At 36.7% G+C, this 18558-nt stretch overlaps 1 long non-coding RNA gene across 2 annotated transcripts in view; it reads left to right on the plus strand.

Moving 5' to 3' along the window:
- Positions 1–18558, plus strand: part of LOC140526460 (uncharacterized) — a 323763-nt gene that overhangs the window by 161317 nt on the left and 143888 nt on the right. For both annotated transcript variants that reach the window (XR_011974380.1, XR_011974381.1), the window contains exons 4-5: positions 9322–9572; positions 9750–9837. This is a non-coding gene — a long non-coding RNA (uncharacterized lncRNA). The remainder of the gene's footprint in view (positions 1–9321; positions 9573–9749; positions 9838–18558) is intronic.

Here is an 18558-nt window from a genome sequence, read left to right on the forward strand (position 1 = left end):
TCCCCAAAAGTCATCTTCACCTATACAGTGGTCCTGTCCACACTTGGCTTTAAAATCTCCAAGACCCTACCACCTCTCAACCCATTATGCTTTTGGAAGCTCTGATTGTTAGAAAGCTTTTTCTGATGTCAAACCTGAATTGGTCTCTGTAATAATGCATGTGCACACACAAGCACATACATACAAGTGTGTACATATGAATATGTACACATGTATGTGTATATGTGAATTGTGTATATATGTGCATATATGTGTATATGTATATACATTTCTATCTATCTATCAATCTACCCATCTCTTTATCTAATCTCCTGGTTCTAACCTCTGGAGATAGTCAGAACAAGTTAAGTCCCTCTCCCACATAACTACCACTCAAAAATTGGAAGAATAATCATATCTTTCCCTGAATCTTCTTAACTTCAGGCTAAGCATGTTACGTTCCTTCAAGCAGTATGAGTATGACATATGGTCAAGGATCTTCACCTTCTTCTAATTGCCCTTCTTGGGACATTCTCCAGCTTTATTGATGTCCTTCTTCAATCATGTCAGCCAGAACTTAACACAACACTACAGATGAGGTTTGATGAGCACAGAGTACAGTGGGACTGTCCCCCTTTATTCCTTGAAGTCAGATTTCTCTTCATGAAATTCAATTTTTCTGGCTGCCATATCATATTGTTGACTCACATTGAACTTTCAATCCATCAAAACTCTAAATCTTTTTTTTTTAGAATGGTTGATGCCTATGCTTTCCTTGTGAATATCCAAATGTCAGAGAATAGAAGACTGAGGACAATGTTTTGGGAAGGGAGTGATATCCATAGCTAGGAATCAATAGAAAGAACTTAGAATGGAGAGAGAATAGCCAAGGCATGGGGCAGGGAAAAGTAAGAGAATAAGTGTTTATATAGTGTCTACAATGTGCCAAGCACAATGCTAAGCACTTTAAAATATAATCTTATTTCATCTTCACAAGAACCTTGTTAGTTATTGTCATCCTCATTTTAAAATTGAGGAAACTGAAGCAAACTGAATTTAAGTGACAGTGTCATATAGCTAGTATCTGTGATTAGATTTAAACTCAGGCCTTCCTTACTCCAGGCCTGGCACTCTATGAATACACCACCAAGCTGCCTACAGGTATACATGTTTTTCTAATAAAAATACTAGCCTCTTCTTCATTATGTGATCAGTAAAATTAACAATTGAACCTGTAATGAGTTATCATTTATTTTTCAATAATAAACTTTTATAAAAAGTCTCAATGGAGGAGTATTTCCTAAAAGATCTAAGATCTTGAAAACAATGTCTATAAAAATATTAAAATAATTTTCAGGGACAAAAAAATCATAGATGTTACCTTATCAACAACTTACATATGGATGTGCTTTCCACAAATTGAAGTTCATTTTCAACACAGAGATAAGGAATGGAAGTATATCCTAGTATGCTAAAAGATAATGAAATATATATGTATATATATATATTTAATATTTATAGAATATATGTTTACAAATTAATTAGAGTTAATTCTAGAAGAAATTATTCTTAGCAACTTGTGTTCATGTTGTTTCAAGTCCCCATAGAATATAGTTGCAATGGAAGTATTTCTCCTACTCTTCCGAAAGCCCTGTATAGTGACATTGAGTTCAATATGGGTGAAAAGAAATACATTCTCAACTTCAACCTCCATTCAATGAATACTCCATTAACAGATCAAACAAATATTCAGATACTAAATAATGTACCATTTACCTGAACCATACTAACGAAACATCACTAATAGTCAAACTCAAAACAATAAAATTATCTTTAATCTATAATATACCAATGGAAACCCACCTTCCATCCTTAATCCCACCCTCAGATTATTGGGCTAATGAAGGAAATGGAACACATATCTTTGAGTAGTAGAAGTCATAGGAAACTGTTTCTCTCAGGAAACTAGAGGATTTTTTTATTGTTTCCTCAGATATTGTTTGGGGACACTATGCCTCCACTACCAGCATTTGGCAAGACTGACTCTACCTGTTAACTCTATCTCTTAGCAATCTGTCTTTTCAGTTCGCTCTCCCTGGTCATTGCTTCCTTGAAAAAAAAAAAAAAGTTGGAGTCATGCTTCCTTATAGGAAAAAAGAAAACTGGGATTATTTGTCACTTTCATTTCAGCTCAATAAGCATTTATTAGATGCTTACTCTCTACTATATACAAGGCACTGTGACACATATATGAAGATATATAGGTAAGAAATCATATTGTCCCTGCCTTCAAGGAGCTTGTGATCTAGTGAAGGATCACACACATAGATTTTGAGCTGGAAGGGACATCAGAGGTCGTCTAGGTTAACCTCTCTTCCCATTTCACAGAGGAAGAAACTAAGACCTAAGAGACTTAAGAGACTTTCCTAAATCATTCTAATATATGTAATAAGTAAGAGAGCCTAAGATTCAAATCCAGATCCTCTGATTTCAGATCCTGAGCCCAAAGACTCAATTATGATTAAAACACATGTTGAGAGAAGAAATGATGAGCAGGAAGATTTAAGAAAAACCTATAAAGACTTATATGAACTGATGCTGGGAGAAGTGAACAGAGACAGGAAAATATTGTATACGGTAGTAGCAGCATTATTCGATCACCAACTTTAATAGATTTAGCTCTTCTCAGAAATGCAATGAATGATCTAAGACAATTCCAAAAGACTCATGACGGAAAATGTTATCTACATCCACGGAAAGACTTACAGAGTCTGAATGTAGATAAAAGCATACTATTTCCTCTGTCTTTTTTTCTCATGTTTTTTCCCCTTTTGTTCTGATTCTTCCTTCACAACATTACTAATGTGGAAATATGTTTAATATGAATGTACATGTATAGCTTATATCAGATTGCATCCCATCTTGAGGAGGTAGAGCTAAGGGGAGAGGAGAAAATTTAGAACTCAAAATCTTATAAAAAGGAATGTTGAAAACTGACAATTAAATAAATAATTTATTTAAAAAAAAAACCCACTAAGATTTCCTTGGGGGGAAAAATACACATTGAGAGGCAAAATGCTACAGTAGATACACAGCCATCCCTGGAGGTAGGAAAAAATCAGGGTTCAAATCCTGCCTCTATGCATAACACCTGAGTAAAAGAGCCCTAGGAAACTCTCTAGGATCCTAAATTATTGGCAAGTTACTGATTTGTGTTGGTGAGGATGTTTCTGCATTGCTCATTCCCTACACCAATACAATCCATAGTCAAGATCCCACATCCATGCCCCTAACACACACACACACACACACACACACACACACACACACACACACACACACACATTTTAACTGCTCTGGAAGAGGTCATCCTCTTCATTTCCCTCTCATTATGATACAGTGTCTCAGCTCCAGTAGAACAAATGGTATACTTTAACTGGAATGATTAAGTTTCTTTCCTCTTGAGGCAAGGATCTGGCAGTAGTACGATAAAGCTGTTATGTGACGCTGGCCTCCTTGCTGTTCCTTGAACAAGAAATTCTATATAAACGTAGTCTATTTACTTATCTATGAAAATGTTATATTGTCCCAAGAGGAGACAGGGAATGTTCTACTTTTCTCTCTATATCCCCAGAGCCTAGTATGTTGTCAAACATAATAGATGCTAAATATATATATATATATTTTTTATTGATTTAGGGTTTCTTTCTATATAGAAAGAAATTCTTAAGGGAAAGGCGATTGAACAGTGATGTGAGCAGCTAGGAAGAACATAGGATCTATATCTTGCTGTGATTTCACTTGTGCTATTTATTTGGGAGTAGAGTTTCCAATCTGTCTTGTGGTCCTGTGACTTTAAGGTTATAAATATGGACATTGCACTGAAGAGACCACTTTCAACCCAGCAAAGCATCTTCGAATTATCATTTAAACACATCACCTTGGAGACTCATTACTGTCCTCAGTATTTACTGCAAACTCATACACCCTATACATTCAACTCAAATACTGATAGTAATCTTATTTTATTTTACTTTTAATTAGAGCAGGTGTTTTCCCTCCAGAGTTCCAACATAGATGCTGAAAACTGGAAGTGGCAAATCATGTTTTTGTGTGTGTACAATCCAACTTAGAGCCAAGATGATTTTCTTACCAGGTCAACTCTAACTCTCTCTTTCTCTCTTTGTCAATCTCCTTCCAGTTAGCTTTTAGAAAACTTGCTACATTTCCAAAGTACTTTTAAGTTCACTGTTTGCTGGAGATATTTCTTTCACAGCCTTGAAATAGGCCAACGGCTGTTCTTAATTCATGAGGTAAAGTTGGGCTCAGTAACTTTATTTTCACATCTCTATTAGCACAAGGGAGAAAACAAAAATGGTTCTACTCACATGACAGATTCTATTCAATACTGCAGGAAAGAATATGACACTAACCATTGCCAAGACAAAGCAAACATTTTTTTTTCTCTTAATCTAGGAAGCAGAGTTGTCCTTTATGCCAGATGTGCTATGGATGTATTCTTAAAGGATATGAAACCAAATGGGAATTTCCAAGGCTATCACAGTACCCACAGGGACCATCCACTAAATAAACTATATTTTCCAGGCAGTGATCAGGCTTCAGTAAGTTGGCAATTTCTCTGGCACTTATTCCCAAAATTTGCATTTGCCAGATTTTGTATACTGAGCTTCCTATACAACACCTTATGAATAGTGACCAAATATTCAACTATTAGTATTCAGACCAGATCATAACAGAGTGTACTCATGTTAGGATTACCTCCTTAAGTGTTGGCAAACTCAAAAATTTCTTCCTTGGACTTCCATGGGAGACTTAATCAATCAATTCCCACCTACTGTGTGCCTGGTACTATGCTAGGCACTGGGCACTGAAGATTGCCCAGGATTACAACATAACATTGATAGTATCCCTTTTTATAAAATACATGCCTTATTGCCTAAAAGAAGAGCTATAATCATTTTTATCCAACATTTTTTCTAAAAGCAAAATACATTGAGATGATCAAAATTTTGATAAATATTTACTTTATTAGGCTGAACCAGAATAAAATGAGCTTGAGTGGAATGTTGGCCACAAAATATGGGACTGATCATGAGTCCAGGTTAGCAGAAAAATAGTTCATCAGCCAGGATATACCTAGTTCTCGACAGATTTTCCCTACTAGATACTGGAGGACCTTGAGATACGTTTGTCTATCTTTAGAAGATGTATTTTGACATTAACCATAATGGGACTGTCTCTTTTGTCACATAAACCATGCAAAAGATATCAGTTACTTTCTCCCTCTAAAAATATAGATCATTTTCCTCTTGAAGAAGCCTCAAATAAAACCAAAGAGTAAACACCTTTCTACAGATGAAGAAAGTGTAAGAGAAAAATTTGCTCCCATAGCTGTTATTGCACAGTAAGAGGCAGCACATCATAGGGTCTAACAGATAAGGCAATAAACTTATTATCATGTGACCCCAGGTGAGTCAGTTCACCTCTCTAGGTCTCCATTTCTGCATCTATGAAATGGGTTCTATGATCTCTAAGGTCTGTTCCAGCTGGCTCTAAGTCTATGATGGCTTTGGGGGTTTTTATTTATGCTAGTTCCTATGGCTGGAACACCTTCCCTTTATCCATTTCAAATGGTTGAAATCCTACCAATCCTTCCAGGCTCAGACCAAATATTACCTCCCCCCATAATGTACTCCAGAATCCCAAGTTATGAGTAAACTTTCTGTTTTTGGAAATTCCATAGCACTTCTTAGATACCTCTGTCATAGTTATCACATCTCATTTCATCTTCAAGTTAAGGATATACATGCCATCCCTTCCATCTGAATCTTAGCTTTACCAGAACTATAAGAATATCTGATTTCTCTTTTTTATCCTCCTGGCACTTGGTGCAGATGCCTGCACATAGTAATAAATTAACTTATATTGAGAAAACAGTTTGAAGTTTTCTGTATGTTAAGACAAATGTCACAGAACAGTCCAGTGTGACAGGCAAGGCAGATAAGGAAATTGAGTTTTTAACAACAATAACAACTGGCATCTATTGAGTACTTTAAAGTTCTGATATTCATCATCTCATTTGTCCCTTCCAGTAATATCAGAAGGAAGGTGTTATCATCCTCATTTTAGAGATTAGAAAACTGAGGCTTAGAGAGGTTAGGTGATATTACCAAGGTCATACATCTGGTAGTTATGAGAAGAACAATTTGAACCCTGACATCATTCTGATGTCAGAGCTCTATCCATTATGACAAGTTGCCTCTTCTCAGTGCCTGAATACCTCAGAATAGGTTTTAATTTCCTCACCCATCTAGTTGCAAAGGTATGACTAAATCTGAGTAGCTCAGTTTAGCTCCTCAGCTCTCTAAACTTTTGCTCTTTCTCTATCCATCTAACATTCCACATTTTATGAAACAAAGTCAAAACATCATTTTTTTTCTGAGGACTCCATTCCAAACAATTTAATTCCCTTGCTGTTTGTGGTAGAGACACAAATGAAAACCACATTTTAAGAGACATACACCCAGAATCAGATGTCTTACACTCCAGGGAAAGTGAAAAGTTAAAGTAATTAATCTAAGAATGAAGGTATCCTCATCACAGCAGAGTAATAAAAATAATAACAATAATAATACATTACTTATGTCAGAGACGCAACATCTACAACACCTCTGTCCCCATGATACCACTCAGTGATAAGGCAATGACAAACACTGATCAATTGCATTCATTTTATTAAAGCTCTTGTCTCCCTGATAGCAATGCTGCTCACAAAGTGGTAAAGAAGGGTTAGATCAGTTCTGAATTCTTGCAGTGCACTGATGGACAAACTAAGGTAGTTTGCAAAGGAAGTATATGGTATAAGATTGGACTTCAAGAAGTTTAGAGTGCAATAGATTTACAGGAGTGGGCAGAAAAGGCATAGATTATTAACTTTTAAAATCTGGCTGATGTGTACAAAACCAGATGATGGTCATTTGCCACCAAATAGCTTTACAAACTACAATGTTTCCTTTGTTATTTATTGTCTTTTCATTCTTCATAGAATTCATCAAATTCTATCTAATATTATTATCATTATTATTAGAAAGTCTTAAGGTATTCATCACATCATTTTCATCATCATTATTGCCATCATCCTCATTACGAAGAGGAGGAGGATTCTAGATGTCTATATAATTAGCCTATCAAAACTCCATTCAAGACTTTAAGATCATGATGAGTTACCAGCTGGATAGGTAAAAGTAAATGACATTAACAAAATTAAGTGGCAGGGTCAGGGGTTGGGGGATGGACTAGGTATATGGAATTCCCAGTTAGGAAACTCAAGATACTAATGTAGATTGACAACTGTTCTATACTTAAGTATTTAATCCTACAGTTTTGGAGAACTCCTTGGAGCATTGAAAAGTTGTGATTTGTTCAGGATGATACAGCCAGTATGTGTCAAGGATAGAAGTTCAACCTAGGTCTTCCTGATTTTAAGACTGTCTCTGTCTATCCAGCAGTCCTTGAAGATTTATTTGACTAATGAACTTACACATTCAGAATTTCACATCCTCCCCATATTTAAAAGAACAGAAGTGTTGTGAAATTTCTGAGGAAATAAAGACAATTACCAGTTAAGGGAATCAGAGAAATCTCTATGGAAGAGGGGCTCAGTTTTGTATAGAAAAAAAGAACATGTATTTACTCTTTGGGAAATGGGGGGAATAAAGGCTCGTACAGAGTGAGAGGAAGGGCGTTGTTAAAATGAGATGACCTAGTTGGGGTTAGATGTAGGAAGGCTTCAAGGAATAGGTGAAGTAGTAGGTAAGGTACCAAAGTAAGTAGCAGAGAGGTATAGCTTGAGAGAGGACCAGGGAAGAGCAGAATGGGGTCTCATAGCCTGTGAGAGACTTACAGGTATAACATAATGGGAGTTTGACTGATTTGAGCAAAGAAACTGCAATTTGAGTTGCAATGAAACCAGAAGACAGTTAGGTAAAGGATGACTCATTATCATCTTTGATTTGTTTGAAGGAGAAAGTCAGAGATGACGCAGGATTCAGGGATGGAAAGTGATGGGAGAAATAGTGCTACAGGGAGATGATTCATGTTTCTATGAACATGATTGGTCAAGCAGCTGTAGGCACTGGAATTAGCACTGAGGGAGAACTGATTAAGCACAGAAAAGGAATAAAGACAATTGAAAAGCAGTAGGACTAGATCCAAGAAAGAAATAGTAGGATTGAGAACTGATTATCATTAGGAAAGGAGAAACAGAACTTGATTGTTAACTAAATTGTTAAATCGACCAGTATGAAAAAAATGTGAAACTACTGAAAATGGTAGGGAAGGTAGAAAGGCAAGACATTTTGCAAGCATAGAAAGTAATAAGCTCTGTTGGGAACAGTTCTAGTTTGGGATCCAGTGAGACATATAAGCTAATATATTCCTGTACACTGATATCTCATGTTAAGGACCAATCCAGGTTCAAATCAATCTGGTGTCAGGATCAAAACTGACATAAAATAAGACTCAATCTTCTAACACTTAACATGAAATATACATACATGTGTGTATATATGTACATGTGTACATATATATACACATACACATATGCTTAGAATGGAAATGATATTTGACAAGACTATCATATTTAATTTAGGTAGAAACAATTCTCTCATTTCCATAGAAAAATATATCTGTTCAGAAGTGCCTGTTGACTGCAATAGGAGTAGGATATTTTTCCAGCTTGAGGGGCATTGATCTTCTGGATTGGACCTTTTACGCCTTGAATTACCAGAAAAATGAGCGGATAGCTGAAACCATTGTCTCCCAATCAATCTCGTGAATGGCTTCCCTGTCATTTAGGGTAAAACCAGCCCAACATACTATCAGGTTCTCTACTAACTGTTACTCCTACCATACCTCATTACTGAAAATGTCCCTTTTTCCTTCCCAACAAGAGATTTCATTGGTGAAAGTAACAAAAGGCTATATTAAGTTATTTCCAAGGTTCTAATGTAAGTGGAGTAAGGGAAGGAGAGATAGAAAGATAACTCACATGCTAAATCCTGTCAATGTGCACAAGAAACTTAGACATGGAAACTCCTTCCACTGAAGCAGATCAGAAACAGCTGCAACTCATGGTCTCAGAGAATTGCCTGTGGTATTGAGAGGCTAAATAATTTACCCAGCATCATACAGTCTATGTGTCAGAGGAGGCATTTTAACCCAGATCCTGACTTTAAGACAAGTCTTTTATTGACTTCATGCCATATTGACAGTAAGAGTTCCTGACCAGGGATAAAACTAGATTTCTTTTTCTTTTCCTAGTGCTGCTCCTGATTTCTGGATTCTAAAACTATGCCTTTACTGCTGTCCCTTCCAGGAAATTCCTTCACTGACTGAGACTTTCTCACTCTGGAACATCCAACTACTCCGACAACTTTCTCAACTTGGAATAAACCTTTGGCATTCAAACATTGTGGTCAGTCCATTGGAGTTGTGCTCTCTGCAGTAGAGTTTGAATGCTCAGCAGTTCAGCTTGAGAAAGGATCTCAGTGTCCAGTACCTAGTCTTACCAGGTGAGCTTCAGTATCTTCCAAAGACAATTTAAATGGAAATAGTTCAATATTTTGTCATGGTGCTGATATACTCCCCAGGTTTCACAGGCATATAACAATCAGGTTAGCACAATGGCTCTGTAGACCTTCAGTCTGGTAGGCAATCTAATAACTCTTCTCTCCCACACTTTTCTTCAGAGCTTCCCAAAGACTGAGCTAGCTCTGGCAATGTACGCATCAACCTTATCATCTATGGGTATACATCCCTGGAAAGTATACTGCCAAGGTAAGTGAGCTTATCCACAACATTTAATATTTCTCCATTTGCTGTAACTGATGGTTCCACATGTGAATGCTGTAGGGCTGGCTGATGGAGAAGCTTTATTTTCTTGGTGTTAATTGTCAGACCAAAATTAGCACAAAAGACTTCAGATTCAACCCATTCTCTATCGCCTCAGGTTGTATTGAGTGCATAATCAACTGTGAATAAAAAGTCATGCAACAATTCTTTGTCCATTTTAGTCTTGGCTTGTAGCCTTTGAAAGAGTTGGCATAAAAGGGAATAAGCTTTTATTTAGCACTTCAAAAACATTATCTCATTAGGTCCTTACAACAACTCTGTGAGATAAATACTAGTAACTGGCCCCATTTTGCAGTTAAAGAAATTGAAGCAGATGGAGTTTTAGTGCCTTGACCAAGGTCATATAGGTAGTAAATATCTGTGGCTAGATTTGAACTCAGGTCTTCCTGACTCCAGACCCAATGCTCCATCCCCTCTACCATCTAACTGCCTCGGTGGAATAAAGAAAAATACAGCCAAATTCCTGGAGTACTCTATTTTATGAAATTTTCTAGAAGCTGAACACATAAGACACTGAAAATTAACAAAAAAAAAAAATCACAGGAGTCAGAGCACCTGGGTTTAAATCTTACATCTGGGGGAAATGCCTGAAAGAGAATGTATCAGTCTTAAGACATAAGGAAAGACAAGATCAGCTTGATCACCCAAGTGTAGAAAATCAATCAGCAAGCATTCAATAATATTTGTCATTTAGTATATGCTTTGTATTTTTTTAGACATTATATTAACATAATACGTGGACCTTCCTTCCTTATATGTAAAGTGAGAGCGTTGGACTAGGTGGCTTATGAAATTTCCTCTAGCTCTATTTCTATGATTCTATTTCTTTGGAAAGAGGTTATCATAAGGATCAGTTGTACAAGCAACACAACCAGGTACATACTTAGTCAGGTGAGTTCACATTAGCTTTCTCACTAATGATTGCTAAGCCCTTGGTGCAGGGTTGGGGAATGAATGGATTGCCGAACAGTCAGCTGAAAAATGAAGGGTGTAAATAATTTCATATGAAAGCATTTGGAGGAGATGGTCATCTGTTTGGAAAACTTAACAAAAGAGGAATGATTTGAAGGAAGTTTTGAAGGATTAGAAGAGTTTGTACAGGTGCAGAGAAGATAAGGTAGACTTTCTCAGCAGTGAATAAAAGGCACTATCAAAGATGACTATGATTTTCATTATTTCCATTCTTGGTGTTTTAATAAACCATTGAAATGATCTGGGAAGTCCCCTATAAATCATCAATCCACATGCCTTGTTTTACAGAAGATATAAAAAGTACCAAGTGCAGAACTTCACTCTGAAGGTACTCATAGTAGAGTAATAAATACTTTTTGACTTCAAAGAAGAGCATCCTTAAGCATTATCACTACTTTGGAGGAAAGTTCCCTCTTACTTCTTAATAATTTTCCAATTTTTTTTCACTCATTCCATAATTTTCATGCAAAAAGAGTTCCCAAAACAACTTATTTTTTATAAATAACCTCAAGATGCTTGTGAATAGTATGGATAATGCTTTTCTTTCTTCATACCACTTCCCTGCTCAAGGAACTTCAGTGATTCCCTCTTACTTCGGAATGAAATATAAACTCTACAGCTTAGCATATAAACTACTTCATACTCTGATTCCAGTCCACCTTTATGCTTTTTGGGGGTGGGGGGACATATAATTTATTGGTGTCTTTTTTCAAGAAATTGTAATGATTTATGGATTACTCCCTCACCTCCCCTTTCCTTTTAACAAGAAAACACATGTTGACTAAAACCAGTATAAAAATGGACCACATCTGACAACAGGTTATATTATATCTCATAAACAAAGACCAAATTTTGTCAATATAAATACATGGTGTTTAATTTTCTTTTATTGTTCTTTTTGTTTATGTTGCTATTCCAATTGGAAAGTCTTTGGATGAGAAGTATAAACAAACTTTCAAAGTCAAGGTCAACTACTTCACACATGGTTAAGCATGGACTTATACAGACCTAAGAAAGCCCTTTGGGTTGTACATTGATGCTAGTTCTATTACCAAGAGAATACTCATAGGATCATGAAAATAGAAATGGAACAAATCTTACAAGTTATAAAGTCCAATCCTCTATTTGAGCACTATGGAAATTTAAGCACCAAGAGGTAAAAGTGACTTAATGAGAGTTACACAGATACTGAGCAGCAAAGGAAGAGACAGAATTTTAATCCAGAGCCTACACTGTCATCCCCAAATGGTCACCATCAAACATTTGCTTTTGATAGCGCAGAATTTATTGCCATTTGATCATACATTGAGAATCAAAAGAGAGCTCAAAAACCTACCCCCTTTGTTTAACATATGAGGAAACTGATGATTAAGGTGGTTAAGTGACTTGCTCATAGTCACAAGATTACATTGAGAAGAAGTCAGGTACAAGATTCCCATTTTCCAACCCAAAAAAACCCCTTGATTTTCAGCTTTTCAGTAAATTAAATCATTCTTCACTTTCTTGAAATGTTTTATAATTGTTTCTACACAAGTCTTTAGTTTGTGTTATTAGATTACCTTCTACAAATATTATGAATTTTGCATTGTCATTTTGAATAAATTTTCCTTTTCTATTTTGCCCTCCTGAATTTTTTATTATTAAATACAAATGCCATTGATTTGTGGCATTACTTTTTATGTTATTATTTTACTGAAGTTATTGATTGCCTCAGACCATTTCTTTGTAGATTATGTGGGGTTTTCTAAGTAAACTATCATGCTGTCGGTAAATGGAAATAATTATATCTCCTCTAGGCTTATGTTTATGTCTGATTTCTTTATGTTTTCTTATCACTATTGTTAGCATTTCCAGTACTGTATCAAATGAGAAAGGAAAAAGAAAACATTTCTTTTTTACACCTGATATAATGTGGGAAAACTTTCTTCTTTATGTGGGAAGTATTTCTTCAGGGCAAATAACAGTTGATTTGCATTGTAGATATATACTTTTAATGATATTTAAATGATTCTTCCATGCCTATATCTGTCAGATGTTTAGCATAGATGAGTGTTATATTTTACCAGAAAGCAGTTATGTTTTCTGGATTTGAGGACATGTTCATTTGGTTTGGTATGGTTTTTTTATGTGATGTTGCTAATTTCTTACCTAATGACTTGCTGCAAATGCAATTTGATCATGATCAATTATTTTTGGATGGGTGACTTTGGTCTAATAACTGGGTTTTGAAATTTTTGAATTGATATTCACCAATACTGTTATTTTTCAATACAATTTTATAACTTTCTAATATTTAGCAATATAAAGCAATACTAATGATTTCATGATTTGTTTTGTAGCATGTAAAATTGAAGATTAAATTTTTATTTATTCTTTCGGGTTTTCTAAGTGAACCATGATGTTATCCACAAAGAAATGATTTTGCTTCCTCTTCACCTATAGTCAGCACAGTTCTTTATCATATTTTGTCTAAGTTGTCTTCATCAGCTTCTTTTGTCTTTTCATTAAATATATAATTATAAAACACTGAATATCTGTGAATGTTGAATTGGTATCAATTTGGTGCCTAAGGAAAGCATAAAATATGCATCATTTAGATTGATACTGTATCACCAATGTGATATCCACAGCTCCTACAGCAGCCATGAATGTGCCTGCACAATTCTGAATTGCAAAATACAACAGACTGTGCACATGAAACGCAGAACCAAAACATTTATTCAGAAAGACAAATTCTAACACCAGAAAGCCAAATCCATATGAGCAACAAAGAAATCTGTTCGGCCTAGAGGCCAAAGGGCTACCCGAGCCTTTCTTACCTGTTGTCCAGGTCTTCGGAGATCAGCCGGATAAACGTGTTGAGAGAAGAGACTTCCCAGAGTTGAACAAGGGTTAGGCTTTATTCAGGGTCTTAGTTACATGTGCAGGGTGAATTCTTCCTCAGGAGAGAGGAATCCTCCTCTTCCCAAGGGGCAAGGATCGTACAGCAAGAGGATGGGAGGGGGAAAGGGGAGGGACCCTCTGCCCTCTAAGGGCCCCTCAGCACAAAGGAACACCTTCAGGCTTTCCTGTTCCCACTTAAGCTCTCCCAGCCGCATAGTTTGCACGTGAATATTGTGCCTGCTCTCAGCCCCTAGCTAGTCAATAACAGGTGTGCTCAGACCACAGGCCAATCTCAAGGGTGGGATGCTCTCCCCAGCAAGTTTCCAACTGAGAAGAGGTGGAAATGCACGAGATAGCCCGTGTTTCATGCCTCAATTCCCAGCTGTTCCCTGGGGGGCCTCATGAGAACTCTGAGGTTTAGAAGTCCTCACCTTTACCTGCCCGAGACTGTCCACGTGAAAACTGAGCTTACACCCCCAACAGAAATCCATACCCAACAACAATACTGAGGGCAACACCAGCCCTAAGCCTTTCCTCTGTTAGGCTTCCCACAAACCAGCTCCCCTAAACCAAATCACAAATAAGTTCTCCCATTTATCCTCACCAGCTGCCTACCTTCTTTCTCTCTCTCATTTCTAACCCCTGTGTCCAATTTCCTCTGAGCTCTGCTCCACCCTTCCTGCTCCATCCCTTCCTGTTCCACCCAGTCAGCAAACTCCTCACACCACAGACTCACGTGACTCAGGCTTGCATGTGACCCACACAGGTGACATGGGACTATTAATGAATGGGAAAGATCTTCCCATTTAAATTACCATTACAGATAGCAATTATATTTTTAAAATTTTTTAAAACAAACTCTGAGGATTTTTTTTTCAAGACCAAATTCTGCTTATAACATGTGAGAAGACTGTATATAAATCTGAACTATTTGCTGCTGTCCCATACTATCTTATTGTGTTAGCTAATGGTTTTGTGATTGAATGTTGTATCTCTTCATTCAAACTACAATCTCCTTGAGGACATAAAATATTTCTTCTATTGCTTTATATTTCTACTCATTCTATTTGCTTCTGTGCAGTGCCCAACATACTTCTCCATACATGCAGCTGGCTCTCATACTTTCATTTAAGATGGCATAGGGAAGAGTTCTAGAGGACCTCAGTTCTCTCACATAATAACCTCCAGTAAATATTAGAAAATGATTCATAGCCACTTGTGGCAGCAGGAAGAAAAATGGGTAGGCTAAATAAAAGAATGTATCAGTTGGCCCAGCTCCTCCCAGGCCTGTGCTCTGGACTTACTGTAGATGAGTGTTATATTTCATCAAAAGTTTTTCTGTCTCTTTTTCGTTTGTGTTTTTTGTATGGTTTTGTTTTTAATATAATGATGCTTATTTCTTTCCTGATGATGAACCATCTTTGTGATCTTGCTATATATAAATGAATAATTTTTGAATGTGTGGTTTTCATCTCCTTGCCAAGTTTTTAAATATTGGAACCGATGTTCGTGAGTGTTGTTCATTTTTTGAAGGTGGAGCAATAAAAGCAATAGCAGTAGGGCAGAAAGTGATTAGTGTAAATGAGTTGTCAGGGATTATACAGTAATTGTCTGAGGTTTGATCTGAACTCAGGTCTTTCTTCCCAGCTCCAAAGCCAGCACTCTATCCATTGTGTCCCAGTGTTCCTCAACATCAGAGCTATGTAGGCTTATACCTTTTAGGAGGCTGTGTGTGTGTGTGTGTGTGTGTGTGTGTGTGCGCGTGTGTGTCTATGTATGCCTGTGTCTGTGTGTGTGTGGTGAGGTGGTTAGAGAGAATAGAGTAGAGGGAAAAGTTAAAACCAAAAAATAAAGAAGGTGGGGGAAATTAAAAACACATTTTTGGTATTTGCCTCATTCTCACAAGACTAACTTCATTATAAACAAAACGATGTGTTAGATTGGAAGATAGTGCTAGAGAAGAGGCACAGAGAAAGAAACTGGAGTGCCAAAGGAAGGCAAAATGAGCTTTTATTTGCACAGCTGTTGATGCTTAAGTACAAAACTGTTCATCTAAAATCAAATATGCTCATAAATGAAAATCTTCGATAGAAACCCATGAAAGTCTCTGAGATTGCTCCCTTTTCCTTAATTAAGGCTCAAACGGTCCTGGTCAAATTATTTAGACTTGCATAATCTTGATCCAGTTGCCTTATGGGTTATCTAATCATTTTTGCCTTCTCAAATTCTCACTGAGTTTATTTTGCCACTTTACCATAATGAGAATAGTTTGCAAGATAATTTCTAAAAGTGAATAAACAAAATTAAAACCCAGGAAATAACTTTGTACTACGAAGAGGCAGTCATAATAAAATGATCATTATAATGAGGCAGAGGCCTTGTGAGGTAATATTTGACTCAACTATCAACAGTCCCTCTCAGGTATTGTCAGTCAAAGACATCCAGCTCCTACCCCTCATTCTGCTACTGACTCATCACCTTAGCAAGTCTTTATCTATCTAGGTTGAAAAGGCAATCTGGGAGCAGGTCTGAAATTACTTCAGAAATTTACAAAATTAAAAAAAAAAACTTCTTTTAATCAGCTCTGATTTCCACTCAGGTAAATAAAAATCAGAGAATATCTTCTTTCATAAGCTCTATTCTTTCTTTCTTTTCTTTCTTTCTTTTCTTTCTTTCTTTCTTTCTTTCTTTCTTTCTCTCTCTCTCTCTCTCTCTCTCTCTCTTTCTCTCTTTCTCTCATCCTCTCTCTCTCTTTCTCTCTCTCTCTGTCTCTCTCTCTCTGTCTCTCTCTTTCTCTCTCTCTCTCTCTCTCTCTCTCTTTTTCCCTCTCTCTCTCTCCCTCTCTCTTTCTCTCTCTCTTTCTCTTTTTAAAAAATCCCTTAATTGGAAATGAGATCTATTAACAGTATCAAATGATAAAGAAACCTAGATAAACATTTACCCAATGTATTCACTGCTTTAGACATTACTGCTGAAGACACCTCTAACAGAAGGAGAAATGAATAATCTTTTGACTGTAATTCTCTCACCAACTGCCCAAGATACTCTTTTATCCTGGTCTTAGGTCCAGTCATTTGTTCTCTTGTATTCTATTCTGTGTATTCAGTGACTAATTAATCATGTCCCTACACCTCCCTAGATATGGTACCGCAAATCCAGGAGCTCAAATCTTCCTGAATTCTATAACCTGCTTCATATCACTTGAGAATGTACTAGATCTAATATTCTCTATGATCTGTAGGTTAGTCTACCAAAGGTCTCTATAATTCTAGGGAAAGTCCTTTGCAGTCTCTTTGGCAGAGGATTTATAAAAACAAAACTCATGCTTCTTCTCCTCCTCTTTCTACTAATTATTCTCCTTCTCTTCTTTCTCCCACTTGTACTGATAATGCATTTTTGCTTACTGTTAATATGGTTTTGCTTCTCAATGAGATTAAAAATCTTCCCCATCCATTAATGGGCCTGCCCATTACATGAAGTTTGATTAGGGAAAATTTGTAGGAAGGCCCACACCTTTTGTTAATGAAGCAATGATTCTCAAAGGTTGAAATGCCCTTTCACTCTAAAAAAAAATGTATAAATACTCTGAGGTGAGGATTTACTTTGGGGCTTACTCTTTGGAAGGGTTTGTTTGGTCAAAGAAGACTCTAGGCAGCAGCTAAGGAGCCCCTCCCCACACCCCAGCTTTGAAAACCCAGATGCTGGTGATTCTCTGCTAACTATGTGCGTATGCAATGCTCAGAGAGTTAGATCTGTCTGTTCATCTATGTTGTATGTATTGCTTAAGTCAAGAGAGCTGGAAGACATGTCTGTTGATTTTGATTTCTCTGTATTTTCTCTGAAGTTCAGAGTGCTGAACTAAGTGAATGATATATGTGCTTGATTAAAGTGATTGCTGACCCCTCAAAAGTCGTTTTTCTTTGACTCATTAAAGGAACCATGCTCTGACTACTTCTTAAATAGGACTATTCAATCAATGGATATTACCTCTCCCTAAGTGAGTACCTGTATAGTCCTTGGTCTAAAGGGGCTAAGGTCTCCCAGTGCATTGCAGGTCATCTCCAGTCATCCTGGGGAATATTTGGTCACTAGATTCATATGGCTCTGGAGGAGAAGTGAGGCTGGTGACCTGCACAGCCCTTCCTTACTCAAAATAAAGTCAAGTGCAAGTCATGTCATCATTTCTCTGATGGCATGGTCTTCTTCGGCAACAAAGGAAGAACAAATCTTTTAGAAAAGCAGATCAAAGAACCTGAAACAGCAGACCCTCCTGTGTATGTCAGGGTCCTTGCTCTTATACCTCCTCTGGCTTTCCCTTCTCTTTTTTCTCTTCCTCCTCCAGTTTTTCTTACTCCTGATTATAATTATGATGATAATAACACTAACATCTTAGATACACTCTTATCTTTTACCAATTCACAGACTACAAATTGCCATACTATACATATAAACTCCCCAAAAATATTTTTGAGAATTCACAAAGAAACTGTGCTAGAACAAGAATATCATTGAAAAGTAAAAATACTCTGCTTAGCTGCCTACACATAAAATTGACCCACAAAAATTTAAGAGCAACATTTATAATAGTTACTGCCTAATATTCATAGGCTACAAGCAATTTCCATGTTCTCAGAATAGAGTGAAAATCGAAAGAAATCAAAGGAAACAGGAAGACACGTTTATCATCCCCAACATCCCCTATACTGGGAATTGTCAATGGAGTAGATATACAATTTACAACAACAAATAAACATAATATCCTCTTATTTGACAAGTGTAAAGACTTAAGAT

The sequence above is a fragment of the Notamacropus eugenii genome, chromosome 2 (genome assembly GCF_028372415.1).
Source record: "Notamacropus eugenii isolate mMacEug1 chromosome 2, mMacEug1.pri_v2, whole genome shotgun sequence".
Lineage (NCBI taxonomy): Eukaryota > Metazoa > Chordata > Mammalia > Diprotodontia > Macropodidae > Notamacropus > Notamacropus eugenii.